This window comes from Channa argus, unplaced genomic scaffold (genome assembly GCF_033026475.1).
Source record: "Channa argus isolate prfri unplaced genomic scaffold, Channa argus male v1.0 Contig009, whole genome shotgun sequence".
Lineage (NCBI taxonomy): Eukaryota > Metazoa > Chordata > Actinopteri > Anabantiformes > Channidae > Channa > Channa argus.
The window spans coordinates 196,012-217,069 of record NW_027125228.1 but is presented as its reverse complement, the minus strand read 5'-3'; the positions used below and the strand labels follow the sequence as shown (position 1 = coordinate 217,069).

Genomic DNA, 21,058 nt, shown 5'->3' with positions numbered 1-21,058 from the left:
AATAAGATTTGGAAACCAAGAACAGCAAACAGGTGCTGCTGCCAGAAAGAGCCTCGCTAGCTGTTGGGAACCGTACTTTTAAAACTCCAGGAAGTGTAGGATGGACCAATCAGCTTCCTGTACTTCCCCCAAATCCGGCCAATCAGGCAGGGCACCTATAAGAACAAGAAAATAAAAACAACACATATGGCCAGGACCGTAACATGGTCTACTAGTAATGAAGCACGATGGTTGACAAACCAATAAAGTAGCAAAACAGCAATGAAAGAACAAAATTTGATGAAAATATAGAACAATTTCTATGAATAAATAGGCAGTAACACCAGCTTGAGCTGCCCGTAAACCCAAGCAAAAAAGCTTACAGCACCTGGTATTCCCAGGCAGTCTTCCTACCAAGTACTAACCAGGCCCGGCCCTATTTGGCTGCCGAGATCGGACGCTTAGAGAGCGGTGTGGCCGTAACATGCATTTGACATCATCAACAGCTCTTAAAAACGCTAGAGAAGCAGAATGCATGACACTTGCTAAGAAGAAGATAAATGTGGCAAAGTACAAAGTACTATAACTGTACTGGTCTGTTACGCCCCTGTCTAGGGGGTCAGGGTGAAACATACAAAGATAAATTTGCATGTTCCCTCTCCGATCCCCAAACCAAAATCCAGGATTGAGATGTTCCAACAGAATGATATTTATTTTAAACGAAAGAAAGTGTCAAACAAAACATGACACTACAACTCAGGGCGAACCAAGGCCAACATAATAAACAAAATAAGCCATTTCCCACAGAAAGTGCTAGCTAGCCTGATAGAAAGAAACAAACCAAAAGACAGTCGCTAACCCTAACTCCCTAATGTGAAAACAAGAGAAAACAATCAAAAGAAAAATGGCAGTCCACCCCTACAGATTTAATACTATTTACAAAATATACAATTTATAAACAAAACCACGGCACAAAACCTAACAATTCAAAAATGCTAAATAAGGTTTGGAAACCAAGAACAGCAAACAGGTGCTGATGCCAGAAAGAGCCTCGCTAGCTGTTGGGAACCGTACTTTTAAAACTCCAGGAAGTGTAGGATGGACCAATCAGCTTCCTGTACTGCCCCCCAATCCAGCCAATCAGGCAGGGCACCTATAAGAACAAGAAAATAAAAACAACACATATGGCCAGGACCGTAACATGGTCTACTAGTAATGAAGCACGATGGTTGGCAAACCAATAAAGTAGCAAAACAGCAATGAAAGAACAAAATTTGATGAAAATATAGAACAATTTCTATGAATAAATAGGCAGTAACACCAGCTTGTGCTGCCCGTAAACCCAAGCAAAGAAGCTTACAGCACCTGGTATTCCCAGGCGGTCTTCCTACCAAGTACTAACAAGGCCCGGCCCTATTTGGCTGCCGAGATCGGACGGGATCGGGCGCTTAGAGAGCAGTGTGGCCATAAGCTGCATTTGACATCATCAACAGCTCTCAAAAACGCTGGAGAAGCAGAATGCATGACACTTGCTAAGAAGAAGATAAATGTGGCAAAGTACAAAGTACTATAACTGTACTGGTCTGTTACGCCCCTGTCTAGGGGGTCAGGGTGCAACATACAAAGATAAATTAGCATGTTCCCTCTCCGATCCCCAAACCAAAATCCAGGATCGAGATGTTCCAACAGAATGATATTTATTTTAAACGAAAGAAAGTGTCAAACAAAACATGACACTACAACTCAGGGCGAACCAAGGCCAACATAATAAACAAAATAAGCCATTTCCCACAGAAAGTGCTAGCTAGCCTGATAGAAATAAACAAACCAAAAGACAGTCGCTAACCCTAACTCCCTAATGTGAAAACAGTCCAAAGAAAATGGTAGTTCACCCCTACAGATTTAATACTATTTACAAAATATACAATTTATAAACAAAACCACGGCACAAAACCTAACAATACAGAAATACTAAATAAGGTTTGGAAACCAAGAACAGCAAACAGGTGCTGATGCCAGAAAGAGCCTCGCTAGCTGTTGGGAACCGTACTTTTAAAACTCCAGGAAGTGTAGGATGGACCACTCAGCTTCCGGTACTGCCCCCCAATCCGGCCAATCAGGCAGGGCACCTATAAGAACAAGAAAATAAAAACAACACATATGGCCAGGACCGTAACATGGTCTATTAGTAATGAAGCACGATCGTTGACAAACCAATAAAGTAGCAAAACAGCAATGAAAGAACAAAATTTGATGAAAATATAGAACAATTTCTATGAATAAATAGGCAGTAACACCAGCTTGTGCTGCCCGTAAACCCAAGCAAAAAAGCTTACAGCACCTGGTATTCCCAGGCGGTCTTCCTACCAAGTACTAACCAGGCCCGGCTCTATTTGGCTGCCGAGATCGGACGAGATCGGGCGCTTAGAGAGCGGTGTGGCCGTAAGCTGCATTTGACATCATCAACAGCTCTTAAAAACGCTGGAGAAGCAGAATGCATGACACTTGCTAAGAAGAAGATAAATGTGGCAAAGTACAAAGTACTATAACTGTACTGGTCTGTTACGCCCCTGTCTAGGGGGTCAGGGTGCCACATACAAAGATAAATTAGCATGTTCCCTCTCCGATCCCCAAACCAAAATCCAGGATCGAGATGTTCCAACAGAATGATATTTATTTTAAACGAAAGAAAGTGTCAAACAAAACATGACACTACAACTCAGGGCGAACCAAGGCCAACATAATAAACAAAATAAGCCATTTCCCACAGAAAGTGCTAGCTAGCCTGATAGAAATAAACAAACCAAAAGACAGTCGCTAACCCTAACTCCCTAATGTGAAAACAGTCCAAAGAAAATGGCAGTTCACCCCTACAGATTTAATACTATTTACAAAATATACAATTTATAAACAAAACCACGGCACAAAACCTAACAATTCAAAAATGCTAAATAAGGTTTGGAAACCAAGAACAGCAAACAGGTGCTGATGCCAGAAAGAGCCTCGCTAGCTGTTGGGAACCGTACTTTTAAAACTCCAGGAAGTGTAGGATGGAGCAATCAGCTTCCTGTACTGCCCCCCAATCCGGCCAATCAGGCAGGGCACCTATAAGAACAAGAAAATAAAAACAACACATATGGCCAGGACCGTAACATGGTCTATTAGTAATGAAGCACGATGGTTGACAAACCAATCAAGTAGCAAAACAGCAATGAAAGAACAAAATTTGATGAAAATATAGAACAATTTCTATGAATAAATAGGCAGTAACACCAGCTTGTGCTGCCCGTAAACCCAAGCAAAGAAGCTTACAGCACGTGGTATTCCCAGGCGGTCTTCCTACCAAGTACTAACCAGGCCCGGCCCTATTTGGCTGCCGAGATCGGACGGGATCGGGCGCTTAGAGAGCAGTGTGGCCGTAAGCTGCATTTGACATCATCAACAGCTCTCAAAAACGCTGGAGAAGCAGAATGCATGACCCTTGCTAAGAAGAAGATAAATGTGGCAAAGTACAAAGTACTATAACTGTACTGGTCTGTTACGCCTCTGTCTAGGGGGTCAGGGTGCAACATACAAACATAAATTAGCATGTTCCCTCTCCGATCCCCAAACCAAAATCCAGGATCGAGATGTTCCAACAGAATGATATTTATTTTAAACGAAAGAAAGTGTCAAACAAAACATGACACTACAACTCAGGGCGAACCAAGGCCAACATAATAAACAAAATAAGCCATTTCCCACAGAAAGTACTAGCTAGCCTGATAGAAATAAACAAACCAAAAGACAGTCGCTAACCCTAACTCCCTAATGTGAAAACAAGAGAAAACAATCAAAAGAAAATGGCAGTCCACCCCTACAGATTTAATACTATTTACAAAATATACAATTTATAAACAAAACCACGGCACAAAACCTAACAATTCAAAAATGCTAAATAAGGTTTGGAAAGCAAGAACAGCAAACAGGTGCTGCTGCCAGAAAGAGCCTCGCTAGCTGTTGGGAACCGTACTTTTAAAACTCCAGGAAGTGTAGGATGGACCAATCAGCTTCCTGTACTTCCCCCAAATCCGGCCAATCAGGCAGGGCACCTATAAGAACAACAAAATAAAAACAACACATATGGCCAGGACCGTAACATGGTCTACTAGTAATGAAGCAAGATGGTTGACAAACCAATAAAGTAGCAAAACAGAAATGAAAGAACAAAATTTGATGAAAATATAGAACAATTTCTATGAATAAATAGGCAGTAACACCAGCTTGTGCTGGCCGTAAACCCAAGCAAAAAAGCTTACAGCACCTGGTATTCCCAGGCGGTCTTCCTACCAAGTACTAACCAGGCCCGGCTCTATTTGGCTGCCGAGATCTGACGAGATCGGGCGCTTAGAGAGCGGTGTGGCCGTAAGCTGCATTTGACATCATCAACAGCTCTTAAAAACGCTGGAGAAGCAGAATGCATGACACTTGCTAAGAAGAAGATAAATGTGGCAAAGTACAAAGGACTATAACTGTACTGGTCTGTTACGCCCCTGTCTAGGGGCTCAGGGTGCAACATACAAAGATAAATTAGCATGTTCCCTCTCCGATCCCCAAACCAAAATCCAGGATCGAGATGTTCCAACAGAATGATATTTATTTTAAACGAAAGAAAGTGTCAAACAAAACATGACACTACAACTCAGGGCGAACCAAGGCCATCATAATAAACAAAATAAGCCATTTCCCACAGAAAGTGCTAGCTAGCCTGATAGAAAAAAAAACAAACCAAAAGACAGTTGCTAACCCTAACTCCCTAATGTGAAAACAGTCCAAAGAAAATGGCAGTTCACCCCTACAGATTTAATACTATTTACAAAATATACAATTTATAAACAAAACCACGGCACAAAACCTAACAATTCAAAAATGCTAAATAAGGTTTGGAAACCAAGAACAGCAAACAGGTGCTGATGCCAGAAAGAGCCTCGCTAGCTGTTGGGAACCGTACTTTTAAAACTCCAGGAAGTGTAGGATGGACCAATCAGCTTCCTGTACTGCCCCCCAATCCGGCCAATCAGGCAGGGCACCTATAAGAACAAGAAAATAAAAACAACACATATGGCCAGGACCGTAACATGGTCTACTAGTAATGAAGCACGATGGTTGGCAAACCAATAAAGTAGCAAAACAGCAATGAAAGAACAAAATTTGATGAAAATATAGAACAATTTTTATGAATAAATAGGCAGTAACACCAGCTTGTGCTGGCCGTAAACCCAAGCAAAAAAGCTTACAGCACCTGGTATTCCCAGGCGGTCTTCTTACCAAGTACTAACCAGGCCCGGCCCTATTTGGCTGCCGAGATCGGACGAGATCGGGCGCTCAGAGAGCGGTGTGGCCGTAAGCTGCATTTGACATCATCAACAGCTCTTAAAAACGCTGGAGAAGCAGAATGCATGACACTTGCTAAGAAGAAGATAAATGTGGCAAAGTACAAAGTACTATAACTGTACTGGTCTGTTACGCCCCTGTCTAGGGGGTCAGGGTGCCACATACAAAGATAAATTAGCATGTTCCCTCTCCGATCCCCAAACCAAAATCCAGGATCGAGATGTTCCAACAGAATGATATTTATTTTAAACGAAAGAAAGTGTCAAACAAAACATGACACTACAACTCAGGGCGAACCAAGGCCAACATAATAAACAAAATAAGCCATTTCCCACAGAAAGTGCTAGCTAGCCTGATAGAAATAAACAAACCAAAAGACAGTCGCTAACCCTAACTCCCTAATGTGAAAACAGTCCAAAGAAAATGGCAGTTCACCCCTACAGATTTAACACTATTTACAAAATATACAATTTATAAACAAAACCACGGCACAAAACCTAACAATTCAAAAATGCTAAATAAGGTTTGGAAACCAAGAACAGCAAACAGGTGCTGATGCTAGAAAGAGCCTCGCTAGCTGTTGGGAACCGTACTTTTAAAACTCCAGGAAGTGTAGGATGGACCAATCAGCTTCCTGTACTTCCCCCAAATCCGGCCAATCAGGCAGGGCACCTATAAGAACAAGAAAATAAAAACAACACATATGGCCAGGACCGTAACATGGTCTACTAGTAATGAAGCACGATGGTTGACAAACCAATAAAGTAGCAAAACAGCAATGAAAGAACAAAATTTGATGAAAATATAGAACAATTTCTATGAATAAATAGGCAGTAACACCAGCTTGAGCTGCCCGTAAACCCAAGCAAAAAAGCTTACAGCACCTGGTATTCCCAGGCGGTCTTCCTACCAAGTACTAACCAGGCCCGGCCCTATTTGGCTGCCGAGATCGGACGCTTAGAGAGCGGTGTGGCCGTAACATGCATTTGACATCATCAACAGCTCTTAAAAACGCTAGAGAAGCAGAATGCATGACACTTGCTAAGAAGAAGATAAATGTGGCAAAGTACAAAGTACTATAACTGTACTGGTCTGTTACGCCCCTGTCTAGGGGGTCAGGGTGAAACATACAAAGATAAATTTGCATGTTCCCTCTCCGATCCCCAAACCAAAATCCAGGATTGAGATGTTCCAACAGAATGATATTTATTTTAAACGAAAGAAAGTGTCAAACAAAACATGACACTACAACTCAGGGCGAACCAAGGCCAACATAATAAACAAAATAAGCCATTTCCCACAGAAAGTGCTAGCTAGCCTGATAGAAAGAAACAAACCAAAAGACAGTCGCTAACCCTAACTCCCTAATGTGAAAACAAGAGAAAACAATCAAAAGAAAAATGGCAGTCCACCCCTACAGATTTAATACTATTTACAAAATATACAATTTATAAACAAAACCACGGCACAAAACCTAACAATTCAAAAATGCTAAATAAGGTTTGGAAACCAAGAACAGCAAACAGGTGCTGATGCCAGAAAGAGCCTCGCTAGCTGTTGGGAACCATACTTTTAAAACTCCAGGAAGTGTAGGATGGACCAATCAGCTTCCTGTACTGCCCCCCAATCCAGCCAATCAGGCAGGGCACCTATAAGAACAAGAAAATAAAAACAACACATATGGCCAGGACCGTAACATGGTCTACTAGTAATGAAGCACGATGGTTGACAAACCAATAAAGTAGCAAAACAGCAATGAAAGAACAAAATTTGATGAAAATATAGAACAATTTTTATGAATAAATAGGCAGTAACACCAGCTTGTGCTGCCCGTAAACCCAAGCAAAAAAGCTTACAGCACCTGGTATTCCCAGGCGGTCTTCCTACCAAGTACTAACCAGGTCCGGCCCTATTTGGCTGCCGAGATCGGACGAGATCGGGCGCTCAGAGAGCGGTGTGGCCGTAAGCTGCATTTGACATCATCAACAGCTCTTAAAAACGCTGGAGAAGCAGAATGCATGACACTTGCTAAGAAGAAGATAAATGTGGCAAAGTACAAAGTACTATAACTGTACTGGTCTGTTACGCCCCTGTCTAGGGGGTCAGGGTGCAACATACAAAGATAAATTAGCATGTTCCCTCTCCGATCCCCAAACCAAAATCCAGAATCGAGATGTTCCAACAGAATGATATTTATTTTAAACGAAAGAAAGTGTCAAACAAAACATGACACTACAACTCAGGGCGAACCAAGGCCAACATAATAAACAAAATAAGCCATTTCCCACAGAAAGTGCTAGCTAGCCTGATAGAAATAAACAAACCAAAAGATAGTCGCTAACCCTAACTCCCTAATGTGAAAACAGTCCAAAGAAAATGGCAGTCCACCCCTACAGATTTAATACTATTTACAAAATATACAATTTATAAACAAAACCACGGCACAAAACCTAACAATTCAAAAATGCTAAATAAGATTTGGAAACTAAGAACAGCAAACAGGTGCTGCTGCCAGAAAGAGCCTCGCTAGCTGTTGGGAACCGTACTTTTAAAACTCCAGGAAGTGTAGGATGGACCAATCAGCTTCCTGTACTTCCCCCAAATCCGGCCAATCAGGCAGGGCACCTATAAGAACAAGAAAATAAAAACAACACATATGGCCATGACCGTAACATGGTCTACTAGTAATGAAGCACGATGGTTGACAAACCAATAAAGTAGCAAAACAGCAATGAAAGAACAAAATTTGATGAAAATATAGAACAATTTCTATGAATAAATAGGCAGTAACACCAGCTTGAGCTGCCCGTAAACCCAAGCAAAAAAGCTTACAGCACCTGGTATTCCCAGGCGGTCTTCCTACCAAGTACTAACCAGGCCCGGCTCTATTTGGCTGCCGAGATCGGACGAGATCGGGCGCTTAGAGAGCGGTGTGGCCGTAAGCTGCATTTGACATTATCAACCGCTCTTAAAAACGCTAGAGAAGCAGAATGCATGACACTTGCTAAGAAGAAGATAAATGTGGCAAAGTACAAAGTACTATAACTGTACTGGTCTGTTACGCCCCTGTCTAGGGGGTCAGGGTGAAACATACAAAGATAAATTTGCATGTTCCCTCTCCGATCCTCAAACCAAAATCCAGGATTGAGATGTTCCAACAGAATGATATTTATTTTAAACGAAAGAAAGTGTCAAACAAAACATGACACTACAACTCAGGGCGAACCAAGGCCAACATAATAAACAAAATAAGCCATTTCCCACAGAAAGTGCTAGCTAGCCTGATAGAAATAAACAAACCAAAAGATAGTCGCTAACCCTAACTCCCTAATGTGAAAACAAGAGAAAACAATCAAAAGAAAATGGCAGTCCACCCCTACAGATTTAATACTATTTACAAAATATACAATTTATAAACAAAACCACGGCACAAAACCTAACAATTCAAAAATGCTAAATAAGATTTGGAAACCAAGAACAGCAAACAGGTGCTGCTGCCAGAAAGAGCCTCGCTAGCTGTTGGGAACCGTACTTTTAAAACTCCAGGAAGTGTAGGATGGACCAATCAGCTTCCTGTACTTCCCCCAAATCCGGCCAATCAGGCAGGGCACCTATAAGAACAAGAAAATAAAAACAACACATATGGCCAGGACCGTAACATGGTCTACTAGTAATGAAGCACGATGGTTGACAAACCAATAAAGTAGCAAAACAGCAATGAAAGAACAAAATTTGATGAAAATATAGAACAATTTCTATGAATAAATAGGCAGTAACACCAGCTTGAGCTGCCCGTAAACCCAAGCAAAAAAGCTTACAGCACCTGGTATTCCCAGGCGGTCTTCCTACCAAGTACTAACCAGGCCCGGCCCTATTTGGCTGCCGAGATCGGACGCTTAGAGAGCGGTGTGGCCGTAACATGCATTTGACATCATCAACAGCTCTTAAAAACGCTAGAGAAGCAGAATGCATGATACTTGCTAAGAAGAAGATAAATGTGGCAAAGTACAAAGTACTATAACTGTACTGGTCTGTTACGCCCCTGTCTAGGGGGTCAGGGTGAAACATACAAAGATAAATTTGCATGTTCCCTCTCCGATCCCCAAACCAAAATCCAGGATTGAGATGTTCCAACAGAATGATATTTATTTTAAACGAAAGAAAGTGTCAAACAAAACATGACACTACAACTCAGGGCGAACCAAGGCCAACATAATAAACAAAATAAGCCATTTCCCACAGAAAGTGCTAGCTAGCCTGATAGAAAGAAACAAACCAAAAGACAGTCGCTAACCCTAACTCCCTAATGTGAAAACAAGAGAAAACAATCAAAAGAAAAATGGCAGTCCACCCCTACAGATTTAATACTATTTACAAAATATACAATTTATAAACAAAACCACGGCACAAAACCTAACAATTCAAAAATGCTAAATAAGGTTTGGAAACCAAGAACAGCAAACAGGTGCTGATGCCAGAAAGAGCCTCGCTAGCTGTTGGGAACCATACTTTTAAAACTCCAGGAAGTGTAGGATGGACCAATCAGCTTCCTGTACTGCCCCCCAATCCAGCCAATCAGGCAGGGCACCTATAAGAACAAGAAAATAAAAACAACACATATGGCCAGGACCGTAACATGGTCTACTAGTAATGAAGCACGATGGTTGGCAAACCAATAAAGTAGCAAAACAGCAATGAAAGAACAAAATTTGATGAAAATATAGAACAATTTCTATGAATAAATAGGCAGTAACACCAGCTTGTGCTGCCCGTAAACCCAAGCAAAAAAGCTTACAGCACCTGGTATTCCCAGGCGGTCTTCCTACCAAGTACTAACCAGGCCCGGCTCTATTTGGCTGCCGAGATCGGACGAGATCGGGCGCTTAGAGAGCGGTGTGGCCGTAAGCTGCATTTGATATCATCAACAGCTCTTAAAAACGCTGGAGAAGCAGAATGCATGACACTTGCTAAGAAGAAGATAAATGTGGCAACGTACAAAGTACTATAACTGTACTGGTCTGTTACGCCCCTGTCTAGGGGGTCAGGGTGCAACATACAAAGATAAATTAGCATGTTCCCTCTCCGATCCCCAAACCAAAATCCAGGATCGAGATGTTCCAACAGAATGATATTTATTTTAAACGAAAGAAAGTGTCAAACAAAACATGACACTACAACTCAGGGCGAACCAAGGCCAACATAATAAACAAAATAAGCCATTTCCCACAGAAAGTGCTAGCTAGCCTGATAGAAATAAACAAACCAAAAGACAGTCGCTAACCCTAACTCCCTAATGTGAAAACAGTCCAAAGAAAATGGCAGTTCACCCCTACAGATTTAATACTATTTACAAAATATACAATTTATAAACAAAACCACGGCACAAAACCTAACAATTCAAAAATGCTAAATAAGGTTTGGAAACCAAGAACAGCAAACAGGTGCTGATGCCAGAAAGAGCCTCGCTAGCTGTTGGGAACCGTACTTTTAAAACTCCAGGAAGTGTAGGATGGACCAATCAGCTTCCTGTACTGCCCCCCAATCCAGCCAATCAGGCAGGGCACCTATAAGAACAAGAAAATAAAAACAACACATATGGCCAGGACCGTAACATGGTCTACTAGTAATGAAGCACGATGGTTGGCAAACCAATAAAGTAGCAAAACAGCAATGAAAGAACAAAATTTGATGAAAATATAGAACAATTTCTATGAATAAATAGGCAGTAACACCAGCTTGTGCTGCCCGTAAACCCAAGCAAAGAAGCTTACAGCACCTGGTATTCCCAGGCGGTCTTCCTACCAAGTACTAACAAGGCCCGGCCCTATTTGGCTGCCGAGATCGGACGGGATCGGGCGCTTAGAGAGCAGTGTGGCCATAAGCTGCATTTGACATCATCAACAGCTCTCAAAAACGCTGGAGAAGCAGAATGCATGACACTTGCTAAGAAGAAGATAAATGTGGCAAAGTACAAAGTACTATAACTGTACTGGTCTGTTACGCCCCTGTCTAGGGGGTCAGGGTGCAACATACAAAGATAAATTGGCATGTTCCCTCTCCGATCCCCAAACCAAAATCCAGGATCGAGATGTTCCAACAGAATGATATTTATTTTAAACGAAAGAAAGTGTCAAACAAAACATGACACTACAACTCAGGGCGAACCAAGGCCAACATAATAAACAAAATAAGCCATTTCCCACAGAAAGTGCTAGCTAGCCTGATAGAAATAAACAAACCAAAAGACAGTCGCTAACCCTAACTCCCTAATGTGAAAACAGTCCAAAGAAAATGGTAGTTCACCCCTACAGATTTAATACTATTTACAAAATATACAATTTATAAACAAAACCACGGCACAAAACCTAACAATTCAGAAATACTAAATAAGGTTTGGAAACCAAGAACAGCAAACAGGTGCTGATGCCAGAAAGAGCCTCGCTAGCTGTTGGGAACCGTACTTTTAAAACTCCAGGAAGTGTAGGATGGACCACTCAGCTTCCGGTACTGCCCCCCAATCCGGCCAATCAGGCAGGGCACCTATAAGAACAAGAAAATAAAAACAACACATATGGCCAGGACCGTAACATGGTCTATTAGTAATGAAGCACGATCGTTGACAAACCAATAAAGTAGCAAAACAGCAATGAAAGAACAAAATTTGATGAAAATATAGAACAATTTCTATGAATAAATAGGCAGTAACACCAGCTTGTGCTGCCCGTAAACCCAAGCAAAAAAGCTTACAGCACCTGGTATTCCCAGGCGGTCTTCCTACCAAGTACTAACCAGGCCCGGCTCTATTTGGCTGCCGAGATCGGACGAGATCGTGCGCTTAGAGAGCGGTGTGGCCGTAAGCTGCATTTGACATCATCAACAGCTCTTAAAAACGCTGGAGAAGCAGAATGCATGACACTTGCTAAGAAGAAGATAAATGTGGCAAAGTACAAAGTACTATAACTGTACTGGTCTGTTACGCCCCTGTCTAGGGGGTCAGGGTGCCACATACAAAGATAAATTAGCATGTTCCCTCTCCGATCCCCAAACCAAAATCCAGGATCGAGATGTTCCAACAGAATGATATTTATTTTAAACGAAAGAAAGTGTCAAACAAAACATGACACTACAACTCAGGGCGAACCAAGGCCAACATAATAAACAAAATAAGCCATTTCCCACAGAAAGTACTAGCTAGCCTGATAGAAATAAACAAACCAAAAGACAGTCGCTAACCCTAACTCCCTAATGTGAAAACAAGAGAAAACAATCAAAAGAAAATGGCAGTCCACCCCTACAGATTTAATACTATTTACAAAATATACAATTTATAAACAAAACCACGGCACAAAACCTAACAATTCAAAAATGCTAAATAAGGTTTGGAAAGCAAGAACAGCAAACAGGTGCTGCTGCCAGAAAGAGCCTCGCTAGCTGTTGGGAACCGTACTTTTAAAACTCCAGGAAGTGTAGGATGGACCAATCAGCTTCCTGTACTTCCCCCAAATCCGGCCAATCAGGCAGGGCACCTATAAGAACAACAAAATAAAAACAACACATATGGCCAGGACCGTAACATGGTCTACTAGTAATGAAGCAAGATGGTTGACAAACCAATAAAGTAGCAAAACAGAAATGAAAGAACAAAATTTGATGAAAATATAGAACAATTTCTATGAATAAATAGGCAGTAACACCAGCTTGTGCTGGCCGTAAACCCAAGCAAAAAAGCTTACAGCACCTGGTATTCCCAGGCGGTCTTCCTACCAAGTACTAACCAGGCCCGGCTCTATTTGGCTGCCGAGATCTGACGAGATCGGGCGCTTAGAGAGCGGTGTGGCCGTAAGCTGCATTTGACATCATCAACAGCTCTTAAAAACGCTGGAGAAGCAGAATGCATGACACTTGCTAAGAAGAAGATAAATGTGGCAAAGTACAAAGGACTATAACTGTACTGGTCTGTTACGCCCCTGTCTAGGGGCTCAGGGTGCAACATACAAAGATAAATTAGCATGTTCCCTCTCCGATCCCCAAACCAAAATCCAGGATCGAGATGTTCCAACAGAATGATATTTATTTTAAACGAAAGAAAGTGTCAAACAAAACATGACACTACAACTCAGGGAGAACCAAGGCCAACATAATAAACAAAATAAGCCATTTCCCACAGAAAGTGCTAGCTAGCCTGATAGAAAAAAAAACAAACCAAAAGACAGTTGCTAACCCTAACTCCCTAATGTGAAAACAGTCCAAAGAAAATGGCAGTTCACCCCTACAGATTTAATACTATTTACAAAATATACAATTTATAAACAAAACCACGGCACAAAACCTAACAATTCAAAAATGCTAAATAAGGTTTGGAAACCAAGAACAGCAAACAGGTGCTGATGCCAGAAAGAGCCTCGCTAGCTGTTGGGAACCGTACTTTTAAAACTCCAGGAAGTGTAGGATGGACCAATCAGCTTCCTGTACTGCCCCCCAATCCGGCCAATCAGGCAGGGCACCTATAAGAACAAGAAAATAAAAACAACACATATGGCCAGGACCGTAACATGGTCTACTAGTAATGAAGCACGATGGTTGGCAAACCAATAAAGTAGCAAAACAGCAATGAAAGAACAAAATTTGATGAAAATATAGAACAATTTTTATGAATAAATAGGCAGTAACACCAGCTTGTGCTGCCCGTAAACCCAAGCAAAGAAGCTTACAGCACCTGGTATTCCCAGGCGGTCTTCCTACCAAGTACTAACCAGGCCCGGCCCTATTTGGCTGCCGAGATCGGACGAGATCGGGCGCTCAGAGAGCGGTGTGGCCGTAAGCTGCATTTGACATCATCAACAGCTCTTAAAAACGCTGGAGAAGCAGAATGCATGACACTTGCTAAGAAGAAGATAAATGTGGCAAAGTACAAAGTACTATAACTGTACTGGTCTGTTACGCCCCTGTCTAGGGGGTCAGGGTGCCACATACAAAGATAAATTAGCATGTTCCCTCTCCGATCCCCAAACCAAAATCCAGGATTGAGATGTTCCAACAGAATGATATTTATTTTAAACGAAAGAAAGTGTCAAACAAAACATGACACTACAACTCAGGGCGAACCAAGGCCAACATAATAAACAAAATAAGCCATTTCCCACAGAAAGTGCTAGCTAGCCTGATAGAAATAAACAAACCAAAAGACAGTCGCTAACCCTAACTCCCTAATGTGAAAACAGTCCAAAGAAAATGGCAGTTCACCCCTACAGATTTAATACTATTTACAAAATATACAATTTATAAACAAAACCACGGCACAAAACCTAACAATTCAAAAATGCTAAATAAGGTTTGGAAACCAAGAACAGCAAACAGGTGCTGATGCTAGAAAGAGCCTCGCTAGCTGTTGGGAACCGTACTTTTAAAACTCCAGGAAGTGTAGGATGGACCAATCAGCTTCCTGTACTTCCCCCAAATCCGGCCAATCAGGCAGGGCACCTATAAGAACAAGAAAATAAAAACAACACATATGGCCAGGACCGTAACATGGTCTACTAGTAATGAAGCACGATGGTTGACAAACCAATAAAGTAGCAAAACAGCAATGAAAGAACAAAATTTGATGAAAATATAGAACAATTTCTATGAATAAATAGGCAGTAACACCAGCTTGAGCTGCCCGTAAACCCAAGCAAAAAAGCTTACAGCACCTGGTATTCCCAGGCGGTCTTCCTACCAAGTACTAACCAGGCCCGGCCCTATTTGGCTGCCGAGATCGGACGCTTAGAGAGCGGTGTGGCCGTAACATGCATTTGACATCATCAACAGCTCTTAAAAACGCTAGAGAAGCAGAATGCATGATACTTGCTAAGAAGAAGATAAATGTGGCAAAGTACAAAGTACTATAACTGTACTGGTCTGTTACGCCCCTGTCTAGGGGGTCAGGGTGAAACATACAAAGATAAATTTGCATGTTCCCTCTCCGATCCCCAAACCAAAATCCAGGATTGAGATGTTCCAACAGAATGATATTTATTTTAAACGAAAGAAAGTGTCAAACAAAACATGACACTACAACTCAGGGCGAACCAAGGCCAACATAATAAACAAAATAAGCCATTTCCCACAGAAAGTGCTAGCTAGCCTGATAGAAAGAAACAAACCAAAAGACAGTCGCTAACCCTAACTCCCTAATGTGAAAACAAGAGAAAACAATCAAAAGAAAAATGGCAGTCCACCCCTACAGATTTAATACTATTTACAAAATATACAATTTATAAACAAAACCACGGCACAAAACCTAACAATTCAAAAATGCTAAATAAGGTTTGGAAACCAAGAACAGCAAACAGGTGCTGATGCCAGAAAGAGCTTCGCTAGCTGTTGGGAACCGTACTTTTAAAACTCCAGGAAGTGTAGGATGGACCACTCAGCTTCCGGTACTGCCCCCCAATCCGGCCAATCAGGCAGGGCACCTATAAGAACAAGAAAATAAAAACAACACATATGGCCAGGACCGTAACATGGTCTATTAGTAATGAAGCACGATCGTTGACAAACCAATAAAGTAGCAAAACAGCAATGAAAGAACAAAATTTGATGAAAATATAGAACAATTTCTATGAATAAATAGGCAGTAACACCAGCTTGTGCTGCCCGTAAACCCAAGCAAAAAAGCTTACAGCACCTGGTATTCCCAGGCGGTCTTCCTACCAAGTACTAACCAGGCCCGGCTCTATTTGGCTGCCGAGATCGGACGAGATCGGGCGCTTAGAGAGCGGTGTGGCCGTAAGCTGCATTTGACATCATCAACAGCTCTTAAAAACGCTGGAGAAGCAGAATGCATGACACTTGCTAAGAAGAAGATAAATGTGGCAAAGTACAAAGTACTATAACTGTACTGGTCTGTTACGCCCCTGTCTAGGGGGTCAGGGTGCCACATACAAAGATAAATTAGCATGTTCCCTCTCCGATCCCCAAACCAAAATCCAGGATCGAGATGTTCCAACAGAATGATATTTATTTTAAACGAAAGAAAGTGTCAAACAAAACATGACACTACAACTCAGGGCGAACCAAGGCCAACATAATAAACAAAATAAGCCATTTCCCACAGAAAGTGCTAGCTAGCCTGATAGAAATAAACAAACCAAAAGACAGTCGCTAACCCTAACTCCCTAATGTGAAAACAGTCCAAAGAAAATGGCAGTTCACCCCTACAGATTTAATACTATTTACAAAATATACAATTTATAAACAAAACCACGGCACAAAACCTAACAATTCAAAAATGCTAAATAAGGTTTGGAAACCAAGAACAGCAAACAGGTGCTGATGCCAGAAAGAGCCTCGCTAGCTGTTGGGAACCGTACTTTTAAAACTCCAGGAAGTGTAGGATGGACCAATCAGCTTCCTGTACTGCCCCCCAATCCGGCCAATCAGGCAGGGCACCTATAAGAACAAGAAAATAAAAACAACACATATGGCCAGGACCGTAACATGGTCTATTAGTAATGAAGCACGATGGTTGACAAACCAATCAAGTAGCAAAACAGCAATGAAAGAACAAAATTTGATGAAAATATAGAACAATTTCTATGAATAAATAGGCAGTAACACCAGCTTGTGCTGCCCGTAAACCCAAGCAAAGAAGCTTACAGCACGTGGTATTCCCAGGCGGTCTTCCTACCAAGTACTAACAAGGCCCGGCCCTATTTGGCTGCCGAGATCGGACGGGATCGGGCGCTTAGAGAGCAGTGTGGCCGTAAGCTGCATTTGACATCATCAACAGCTCTCAAAAACGCTGGAGAAGCAGAATGCATGACCCTTGCTAAGAAGAAGATAAATGTGGCAAAGTACAAAGTACTATAACTGTACTGGTCTGTTACGCCTCTGTGTAGGGGGTCAGGGTGCAACATACAAAGATAAATTAGCATGTTCCCTCTCCGATCCCCAAACCAAAATCCAGGATCGAGATGTTCCAACAGAATGATATTTATTTTAAACGAAAGAAAGTGTCAAACAAAACATGACACTACAACTCAGGGCGAACCAAGGCCAACATAATAAACAAAATAAGCCATTTCCCACAGAAAGTACTAGCTAGCCTGATAGAAATAAACAAACCAAAAGACAGTCGCTAACCCTAACTCCCTAATGTGAAAACAAGAGAAAACAATCAAAAGAAAATGGCAGTCCACCCCTACAGATTTAATACTATTTACAAAATATACAATTTATAAACAAAACCACGGCACAAAACCTAACAATTCAAAAATGCTAAATAAGGTTTGGAAAGCAAGAACAGCAAACAGGTGCTGCTGCCAGAAAGAGCCTCGCTAGCTGTTGGGAACCGTACTTTTAAAACTCCAGGAAGTGTAGGATGGACCAATCAGCTTCCTGTACTTCCCCCAAATCCGGCCAATCAGGCAGGGCACCTATAAGAACAACAAAATAAAAACAACACATATGGCCAGGACCGTAACATGGTCTACTAGTAATGAAGCACGATGGTCGGCAAACCAATAAAGTAGCAAAACAGCAATTAAAGAACAAAATTTGATGAAAATATAGAACAATTTCTATGAATAAATAGGCAGTAACACCAGCTTGTGCTGCCCGTAAACCCAAGCAAAAAAGCTTACAGCACCTGGTATTCCCAGGCGGTCTTCCTACCAAGTACTAACCAGGCCCGGCTCTATTTGGCTGCCGAGATCGGACGAGATCGGGCACTTAGAGAGCGGTGTGGCCGTAAGCTGCATTTGACATCATCAACAGCTCTTAAAAACGCTAGAGAAGCAGAATGCATGACTCTTGCTAAGAATAAGATAAATGTGGCAAAGTACAAAGTACTATAACTGTACTGGTCTGTTACGCCCCTGTCTAGGGGATCAGGGTGAAACATACAAAGATAAATTTGCATGTTCCCTCTCCGATCCCCAAACCAAAATCCAGGATTGAGATGTTCCAACAGAATGATATTTATTTTAAACGAAAGAAAGTGTCAAACAAAACATGACACTACAACTCAGGGCGAACCAAGGCCAACATAATAAACAAAATAAGCCATTTCCCACAGAAAGTGCTAGCTAGCCTGATAGAAAGAAACAAACCAAAAGACAGTCGCTAACCCTAACTCCCTAATGTGAAAACAAGAGAAAACAATCAAAAGAAAAATGGCAGTCCACCCCTACAGATTTAATACTATTTACAAAATATACAATTTATAAACAAAACCACGGCACAAAACCTAACAATTCAAAAATGCTAAATAAGGTTTGGAAACCAAGAACAGCAAACAGGTGCTGATGCCAGAAAGAGCCTCGCTAGCTGTTGGGAACCGTACTTTTAAAACTCCAGGAAGTGTAGGATGGACCAATCAGCTTCCTGTACTGCCCCCCAATCCGGCCAATCAGGCAGGGCACCTATAAGAACAAGAAAATAAAAACAACACATATGGCCAGGACCGTAACATGGTCTACTAGTAATGAAGCACGATGGTCGGCAAACCAATAAAGTAGCAAAACAGCAATTAAAGAACAAAATTTGATGAAAATATAGAACAATTTCTATGAATAAATAGGCAGTAACACCAGCTTGTGCTGCCCGTAAACCCAAGCAAAAAAGCTTACAGCACCTGGTATTCCCAGGCGGTCTTCCTACCAAGTACTAACCAGGCCCGGCTCTATTTGGCTGCCGAGATCGGACGAGATCGGGCGTTTAGAGAGCGGTGTGGCCGTAAGCTGCATTTGATATCATCAACAGCTCTTAAAAACGCTGGAGAAGCAGAATGCATGACACTTGCTAAGAAGAAGATAAATGTGGCAAAGTACAAAGTACTATAACTGTACTGGTCTGTTACGCCCCTGTCTAGGGGGTCAGGGTGCAACATACAAAGATAAATTAGCATGTTCCCTCTCCGATCCCCAAACCAAAATCCAGGATCGAGATGTTCCAACAGAATGATATTTATTTTAAACGAAAGAAAGTGTCAAACAAAACATGACACTACAACTCAGGGCGAACCAAGGCCAACATAATAAACAAAATAAGCAATTTCCCACAGAAAGTGCTAGCTAGCCTGATAGAAAGAAACAAACCAAAAGACAGTCGCTAACCCTAACTCCCTAATGTGAAAACAAGAGAAAACAATCAAAAGAAAAATGGCAGTCCACCCCTACAGATTTAATACTATTTACAAAATATACAATTTATAAACAAAACCACGGCACAAAACCTAACAATTCAAAAATGCTAAATAAGGTTTGGAAACCAAGAACAGCAAACAGGTGCTGATGCCAGAAAGAGCCTCGCTAGCTGTTGGGAACCGTACTTTTAAAACTCCAGGAAGTGTAGGATGGACCAATCAGCTTCCTGTACTGCCCCCCAATCCGGCCAATCAGGCAGGGCACCTATAAGAACAAGAAAATAAAAACAACACATATGGCCAGGACCGTAACATGGTCTACTAGTAATGAAGCACGATGGTCGGCAAACCAATAAAGTAGCAAAACAGCAATGAAAGAACAAAATTTGATGAAAATATAGAACAATTTCTACGAATAAATAGGCAGTAACACCAGCTTGTGCTGCCCGTAAACCCAAGCAAAAAAGCTTACTGCACCTGGTATTCCCAGGCGGTCTTCCTACCAAGTACTAACCAGGCCCGGCTCTATTTGGCTGCCGAGATCTGACGAGATCGGGCGTTTAGAGAGCGGTGTGGCCGTAAGCTGCATTTGATATCATCAACAGCTCTTAAAAACGCTGGAGAAGCAGAATGCATGACACTTGCTAAGAAGAAGATAAATGTGGCAAAGTACAAAGTACTATAACTGTACTGGTCTGTTACGCCCCTGTCTAGGGGGTCAGGGTGCAACATACAAAGATAAATTAGCATGTTCCCTCTCCGATCCCCAAACCAAAATCCAGGATCGAGATGTTCCAACAGAATGATATTTATTTTAAACGAAAGAAAGTGTCAAACAAAACATGACACTACAACTCAGGGCGAACCAAGGCCAACATAATAAACAAAATAAGCAATTTCCCACAGAAAGTGCTAGCTAGCCTGATAGAAAGAAACAAACCAAAAGACAGTCGCTAACCCTAACTCCCTAATGTGAAAACAAGAGAAAACAATCAAAAGAAAAATGGCAGTCCACCCCTACAGATTTAATACTATTTACAAAATATACAATTTATAAACAAAACCACGGCACAAAACCTAACAATTCAAAAATGCTAAATAAGGTTTGGAAACCAAGAACAGCAAACAGGTGCTGATGCCAGAAAGAGCCTCGCTAGCTGTTGGGAACCGTACTTTTAAAACTCCAGGAAGTGTAGGATGGACCAATCAGCTTCCTGTACTGCCCCCCAATCCGGCCAATCAGGCAGGGCACCTATAAGAACAAGAAAATAAAAACAACACATATGGCCAGGACCGTAACATGGTCTACTAGTAATGAAGCACGATGGTCGGCAAACCAATAAAGTAGCAAAACAGCAATGAAAGAACAAAATTTGATGAAAATATAGAACAATTTCTACGAATAAATAGGCAGTAACACCAGCTTGTGCTGCCCGTAAACCCAAGCAAAAAAGCTTACAGCACCTGGTATTCCCAGGCGGTCTTCCTACCAAGTACTAACCAGGCCCGGCTCTATTTGGCTGCCGAGATCGGACGAGATCGGGCGTTTAGAGAGCGGTGTGGCCGTAAGCTGCATTT

The 21,058-nt window shown here is 41.7% G+C and overlaps 18 pseudogenes; all 18 read right to left on the bottom strand.

Annotated features, from left to right (window-relative positions):
* Positions 1 to 1,332: 1,332 nt before the first annotated feature.
* Positions 1,333 to 1,451, bottom strand: LOC137110642 (5S ribosomal RNA; annotated as a pseudogene).
* Positions 1,452 to 2,308: 857 nt separating this feature from the next.
* On the bottom strand, positions 2,309 to 2,427 carry LOC137110349 (5S ribosomal RNA; annotated as a pseudogene).
* An 857-nt stretch (positions 2,428 to 3,284) lies between these two features.
* Positions 3,285 to 3,403, bottom strand: LOC137110587 (5S ribosomal RNA; annotated as a pseudogene).
* An 867-nt stretch (positions 3,404 to 4,270) lies between these two features.
* Positions 4,271 to 4,389, bottom strand: LOC137111292 (5S ribosomal RNA; annotated as a pseudogene).
* Positions 4,390 to 5,248: 859 nt separating this feature from the next.
* On the bottom strand, positions 5,249 to 5,367 carry LOC137110573 (5S ribosomal RNA; annotated as a pseudogene).
* A 1,834-nt stretch (positions 5,368 to 7,201) lies between these two features.
* On the bottom strand, positions 7,202 to 7,320 carry LOC137110265 (5S ribosomal RNA; annotated as a pseudogene).
* Positions 7,321 to 8,177: 857 nt separating this feature from the next.
* On the bottom strand, positions 8,178 to 8,296 carry LOC137110337 (5S ribosomal RNA; annotated as a pseudogene).
* Positions 8,297 to 10,140: 1,844 nt separating this feature from the next.
* LOC137110325 (5S ribosomal RNA) lies at positions 10,141 to 10,259 on the bottom strand (annotated as a pseudogene).
* Positions 10,260 to 11,116: 857 nt separating this feature from the next.
* Positions 11,117 to 11,235, bottom strand: LOC137110641 (5S ribosomal RNA; annotated as a pseudogene).
* Positions 11,236 to 12,092: 857 nt separating this feature from the next.
* Positions 12,093 to 12,211, bottom strand: LOC137110230 (5S ribosomal RNA; annotated as a pseudogene).
* Positions 12,212 to 13,078: 867 nt separating this feature from the next.
* Positions 13,079 to 13,197, bottom strand: LOC137111291 (5S ribosomal RNA; annotated as a pseudogene).
* An 859-nt stretch (positions 13,198 to 14,056) lies between these two features.
* On the bottom strand, positions 14,057 to 14,175 carry LOC137110170 (5S ribosomal RNA; annotated as a pseudogene).
* A 1,834-nt stretch (positions 14,176 to 16,009) lies between these two features.
* Positions 16,010 to 16,128, bottom strand: LOC137110314 (5S ribosomal RNA; annotated as a pseudogene).
* An 857-nt stretch (positions 16,129 to 16,985) lies between these two features.
* Positions 16,986 to 17,104, bottom strand: LOC137110859 (5S ribosomal RNA; annotated as a pseudogene).
* An 867-nt stretch (positions 17,105 to 17,971) lies between these two features.
* On the bottom strand, positions 17,972 to 18,090 carry LOC137110097 (5S ribosomal RNA; annotated as a pseudogene).
* Positions 18,091 to 18,958: 868 nt separating this feature from the next.
* LOC137111323 (5S ribosomal RNA) lies at positions 18,959 to 19,077 on the bottom strand (annotated as a pseudogene).
* An 868-nt stretch (positions 19,078 to 19,945) lies between these two features.
* Positions 19,946 to 20,064, bottom strand: LOC137110255 (5S ribosomal RNA; annotated as a pseudogene).
* An 868-nt stretch (positions 20,065 to 20,932) lies between these two features.
* LOC137111322 (5S ribosomal RNA) lies at positions 20,933 to 21,051 on the bottom strand (annotated as a pseudogene).
* Between the last annotated feature and the right edge of the window lie 7 nt (positions 21,052 to 21,058).